Genomic DNA, 6,358 nt, shown 5'->3' with positions numbered 1-6,358 from the left:
AGCGGCTTTGGGAGCTCCGGAACGCAGAGTTTGGTTGTTCTAGGCATGTGTTTTGCCCTCTGTACATTGGCCAAACTAGCAGGTGTGTAAGCAAACGTCTAATGGAGCATCAGAACACAAGAAAAAATGATCCCCTTTCCTAACAGGCGCCCACTGCAGCAAATGCCAATGCAAGCCTGAGAAAGATTACGCAGGAGAGCAACGTACCAACTTGGACGCTGTGTTACGGTGCATGGCAGGCATGCCACTGTGTGTAGTTAAGTGTGCATTTTGCACAATGTTGTGTTGGTTCCAGTGTGTTTTTTTTGCTTTTGGTTTTGTTGGTGCCAGCGCTGGTGTAGCTGCGGTGTGTCACCCACAGGGTGGTTTTGTGACCCGTACCGATCCCCTCTTTGGTATAATTCTAAAAGTGCCATTTGGGCCCTTTGTAGAATCTTGGGAAGGGCGTGTAAGGGATCGGTAGCGTACGCGGGGTCATCGGAACGCGGCTGGGGGCGCTCAAAGCGAAGCGTCTCCTTTCTTGGAACGCGGCCGCTCGCGAACGCGCCGGCAAGTACGGGTGTCCCCCCGCCCCGCGGAACCGATTCGCGCACGTGCTGGCGCGAAAGTGTATTTGTCTTTGTTTTTCACTTTTATTGTGCAATGGAAAGGGCGTTTTGCCCAACGGAAGCTGGAGGGCTGACCATGCTCTCGGTAAACCAATCATGTGAGGAGTGTAACATGATTGGTTGCTACGAAATGTGGGCTGGGCCTTTAGGTCTTTAAAACCGGACCCCGGAGCCGGAAGCGGGGTTCTGGGCTAAGGTGAGATGCTACGCATCTTCGGCTACGCCGAGTAGGGGCCTCCCCTAGTATTAGCCAGTTCCGCGTTTTGGTTGTTTGTCTTTTTGCCGTTGTATCTAACTTGTATATTCTGTAAATATTTGTATATAAATCTTCAGTTATTGCCTTTTTTATCCCTGCGTGTCAACACATTTTGAGACCGTCTCTGACGGGGCACCCCTGGTGCGAAGAAATAAGCTTCAGTCTTCGAGTTACCAACCGTCTCTGGCGGGGCACCTCTGGTGCAAAGAAGAAGAAGAACCTGATCTTTACTTTGACAAACCGACAAACCTATGAACTCATGCGGGGACGTTGAATCTGTGGACCATTTCCTTCTATACTGTCCAAAGTTCGCACTTCAGAGAAAGATTTACCTGGAGGTCCCTCTCTCCAGGTTAGGGCTCCCGTTATCTCTGCCAGTGTTGTTATCGTTCGGTGCGAGCGTCAAAGGATTTGCATTGGGTTCAATTTGTGGGAATCTCCATGATTACATAATTGCAACTGGTAGGTTGATTTGGTAACGCCTTTAAAAGTCTTGGAGTTTTCTTTTTTTTAATTTCCGCCAAAATGTTCTTTGTTATATCACTTCAAATATTCTCCTGTCGTTTTTATGAATACATTTTTCAAAATTCACGTTTGGCTCCGATATTTTGTCGTAATCCAATGGAAGTTTTTTTATTTATACCACTATACCTTGGCCAATCCGCCCAAGTGGGTATGTGCCATTACAAAGAGGAGGAAGAAGAAGAAGAACCCTCGTGCGTCACGCGGTATACGTGTCATCGAACGCTTTCGGCGCTGGTCACATGACGAACGTCTCGTGTTGGCCGCCGACAGACTTCGTGTCCCAAGATCCACGTCACTACTGCTGCTCTGCTCGAGGACATCGGCGAACTATACCCTCCCTGCCCTCCTCTCGGTGCAACGCGACGATGTTCCAGCGCTCCGGTGAACCAACTCAGGCAGCACAGGCGGTGCTCAGAGACGAGGACCTCGACCCTTGGAACCGCTGCGGAGCCTTTCTCGACGCCCGATGCGGCTCACGAGCCCACGGTGGTACCCGAGCGTGGAGCGACCCTGTTATACTGGAAGCTGCGATGAAGCCGCATCCCCCCTACCGGTTCGAGTTGCAACAGCCACAGTGGAACCACTCCTGCATGCTTCAAGCCTTTCTGCTAGGGAGTGAGCGGCCGCTTGTCAAGGGAGGTTGCAGTCTTCGCGCGGCTGTGGCCAGCGTTTGTCAAACCCGCACAACGGAGAAGGCCGTGCTCTTCACCCAGTCTTTCAAACGCCGTCGCGATTTTGCCCAGACCGACCTTCTTGCCATTCTCCATCTGTGCGAGGTGCCGGAACCCGGCGACAAAAGTGATCCCGCTTGTCACCTTGGAAATCGGGTCGGTCGTAACCGCAGTCGAGGCAGGGCACGCCGTGCTCAGCGTCTGCGCTCGCTTGGTACGCACCGACACCGCGGACCTGGCCATGCTACTGCTCGAGTCCATCTTCATGCGAGAGACTCTGCTGATGAACCTGGTGGACATGGTTGCCTCCAGGTCCCGGAAGAAGAGGAAGACCTCGTCGACTTACGCCTGGTTTCCGCCCACGTTGGCGCTCGACCACTCCACCTCGCCATACACCTTGCTGCTCGTAGTCTCCTGCCCTGGTACCACCCGACCTCTGTGTCCCCGTACCAGATGTCGTGCAGTATACGACCGGTGCAGTCGATGGCCAGCATGACGTCGCAGTCACCTGCTGGGTGTCTGTGGAGTGCCACTCACACAGGTGGAAGGAGGTCGAACGTCAGTGATGGGCTGCTCTTCGCCGTCCTCAGGGTGGATGAGGAAGCGTGTCGTAACAGTAAAGAAGATGAGGCAAGCACTGGCGTTCGACCTCAATTAACGCAACGTGCGGGCGTATGCTGCGGCGCCCAGCCGCACCCCTGGCGTGATTATGTACTTGAAGCTGAAGATCGCCTTGGCCAGCGCTTCAAGGACAAGTACAATTTCGGACGCGACGGGGACTCCGCCGATGGGCGACCTCGTGGATTCGGCTTTGTTCGCAATTATTGAACATCACTTGTGCTTTAGGTTCATCGACTATTTTATTTTTACGGTCTCATCGTGTAAAAAATATGTTTCTCACAATTTTGTTTAAATTTTTTCACCCTCTGTTGCTGTTTTTTTTCGCCGTGTTGCTAATATTTTGTAGAGTACTATTTGCCAAATAAATTCAGGATTTGTCTAGAAAGAGGTCTAACTGAATTTCACTATTAAAAAAGGTCGCCTGGCGGGATAGCTAGTGTCGCATGATGTGAATAAAGCGCTAGAAGGCCTCGAACACAGACGAGAGAAAAGTGCACGTACGAATTACGAAGCACTTCGTATGTGTGCACCAATCTCTTTTGTGTCTAAAGTCTTTTTGCGCTTCATTCACAACACTACCAACCACTGTGCTGTTTAAACTGCTAGGAGCTAAGCATTCCGAAACATCAAGGGTTGTTTGCGCTATGGTGCTGATAATACTGCACATCAAGGACTCAGAAAAAGACGAACAAGAAGTGAAAGGGGAACCGACATCCTACTTCTGGCGCGACCTGCTGTCATGAAGAAAAGTTTGTGACGCCCATCTGATATCGCATCTCATAAGTAGCCGTCGCTTGAGGTTAACTGTAATGTAACTGAAGCGCGTATATAATAATCTCAAATAGCGCAAAGCAATTGGCATCAAAATTACTTTGCTATTTAGGAATTTGCTATTTTGAATTTTGTTATTTAGGAATTTAACAGCACACATAACGGTGCATAAATCCCTTGCTTTCGCCCTGTCATCTTTTTCAAGCAAGATCTCGGGATAGTAACATCGAGTTGCTTGGGATGGCGGGAAGATTGAAACACGCTGTCGTTGTATTTAGTAATGATCCCTTAAATTTTTCCTGCAGTCAAAGTTGTGCGCATCACCTACCGAGAAGGAAGAAGCTGAAAGAAATACGGAATGAGAGCGTACTCCAATTTTACGGTCCAAGCTTTTTGCCTTTTTCTTTACCGCTTCGAGAACATTGCGCTAAACTCAGTGGGTTAGCAGCTCGCATCAGAACTCTCTAAACATGGCTGCCTTCGCGCCATCAATTGTAATGCGTAGCCCTATAATTTATCTAAATGAAACGCCTTTCTGTGCATCGCACCTTTCCAGTTTTTTGTTGTGTTTTATTGGGGCGATTTTTCACAGACTCAGGTATGGCAGTGGAAGAGAGACAAGACCACGGCCGTAGCCAGGCTAAACAAGAAAGCAGTTTATTCACGCGACGCATGAGAGCGTTCACTAGACACCCGTGCAAATTCGAAAATTTTCCCTCCAGTCGATTGAAACTCGTGACGTCCCTAACGAAAAGGACGGGCTGCACTGTTTTGTAGTGAATGGCGGTGTAGCACGGCCTCCGGGATCTGCCACAGCGACAGGGGTCGCGACAGCTCAAGGGGGACCCATCTTATCTGCAGGAATGTAAGTTGAATCCTTTCGGTGTGTCGCGCTACCGCTCGGTGAAATGCCTAGTGGTGCCGCAGCAGAACCGTACCTGTGACGCCCTTTTTATTTATTTATTTCTTTTCAGCGATCAAGATACCACGGACGGCCGGCGCTTGCTCCGGAGTGAGACTGATATCGCGCCAGAACGTTTAGGCGAGAAGGAGCGCGACGCATCAAGCCGAGCTGTCTGATATGTTGTCGATAAAATGGGGCACCGCCACGTTTTTCTCGATCCCAGATATCTGTCGCTAGATGGAGTTCCAATGCAGTTTTCCAGTGACTTTAGTTTTCCTCAGCTCCGCAGCCGGCTTGCTCACGACTGTACATTTTACCTGCGAAATCGGCCTGGGATGTCGGCACATGTATTTCGTTTTAGGCAGGAGCTGGTGCCACGCGCGTGGCACCAGCGCGATAGGGCGGCTAATGCGCTGCTGCCGCGCACGGAAATACATGTAGCCACGTGACAGCTTTTTGTTATGTCAGGAGTTGCGCGTTTCCGGCTATTTTGGCGCGCTCTTCGGTATTTGCTCTTCTCTCAAGTTTGCAACAGGTGGCATTTTAGTCAACTGTGCTGCAGGAAAGAAATTTTCTATGATAACTCAAGAGGCAGTGCCCTACTTTTTGAAGCTAGGTCAGGGTGTCTTAGAACGCCCAGCTACAAAAAGAAATTTAACGAAGAAGATGACACATGTGTAGTGTGTAGTAGATCTGTGGAAACAATTGAACACCTCATACTCAAATGTGATGGTATCCATCCGAATGTCGATGCAGGCACAGTCACTCATCCGGAAGCCCTTAGGTTTAGAGATAACAATGGTAACGTAAATAAATCTACAGTGGAAGTTAGCAAAAAGCGATTGGTGGATTGGTGGCTGAAAAGCAGAGATGTAACATAACGTTAGAAGTGTAGGAAACCGTAGGTAAAGAAGATGGCGAATCTTAATGAGAATGGACAACACAGTTTAACAAATATAAAGAATGAAAAGTTGAGCATGGTGGCAATTGCCACCACCCCGTTTAAAAGGGGGCGCTCCCATCCATCCATCCAACCATCCATCCGACCGACCGACCGACCGACCGACCGACCGACCGACCGACCGTCCATCCGTCCATCCGTCCATCCGTCCATCCGTCCATCCGTCCATCCGCCCACCCATCCACCCATCCACCCATCCACCCATCCACCCATCCACCCATCCACCCATCCATCCACCCACCCACCCACCCACCCACCCACCCACCCATCCATCCATCCATCCATCCATCCATCCATCCATCCATCCATCCATCCATCCATCCACCCACCCACCCACCCACCCACCCACCCACCCACCCACCCACCCACCCATCCACCCATCCACCCATCCACCCATCCACCCATCCATCCATCCATCCATCCATCCATCCATCCTTCCATCCATCCATCCTTCCATCCTTCCATCCTTCCATCCATCCATCCATCCATCCATCCATCCATCCATCCATCCATCCATCCATCCATCCATCCATCCATCCATCCATGCACCCATGCACCCATGCACCCATGCACCCATGCACCCATGCACCCATGCACCCATGCACCCATGCACCCATGCACCCATGCACCCATGCACCCATGCACCCATGCACCCATGCACCCATGCACCCATGCACCCATGCACCCATGCACCCATGCACCCATGCACCCATGCACCCATGCACCCATGCACCCATGCACCCATGCACCCATGCACCCATGCACCCATGCACCCATGCACCCATGCACCCATGCACCCATGCACCCATGCACCCATGCACCCATGCACCCATGCACCCATGCACCCATGCACCCATGCACCCATGCACCCATGCACCCATGCACCCATGCACCCATGCACCCATGCACCCATGCACCCATGCACCCATGCACCCATGCACCCATGCACCCATGCACCCATGCACCCATGCACCCATGCACCCATGCACCCATGCACCCATGCACCCATGCACCCATGCACCCATGCACCCATGCACCCAT

Source organism: Amblyomma mixtum, chromosome 3 (genome assembly GCF_055824585.1).
Source record: "Amblyomma mixtum isolate Tamu chromosome 3, ASM5582458v1, whole genome shotgun sequence".
NCBI classification, from domain to species: Eukaryota; Metazoa; Arthropoda; class Arachnida; order Ixodida; family Ixodidae; genus Amblyomma; species Amblyomma mixtum.
The sequence above is the reverse complement of the archived record's forward strand: the minus strand, read 5'-3'. Positions refer to the sequence as shown.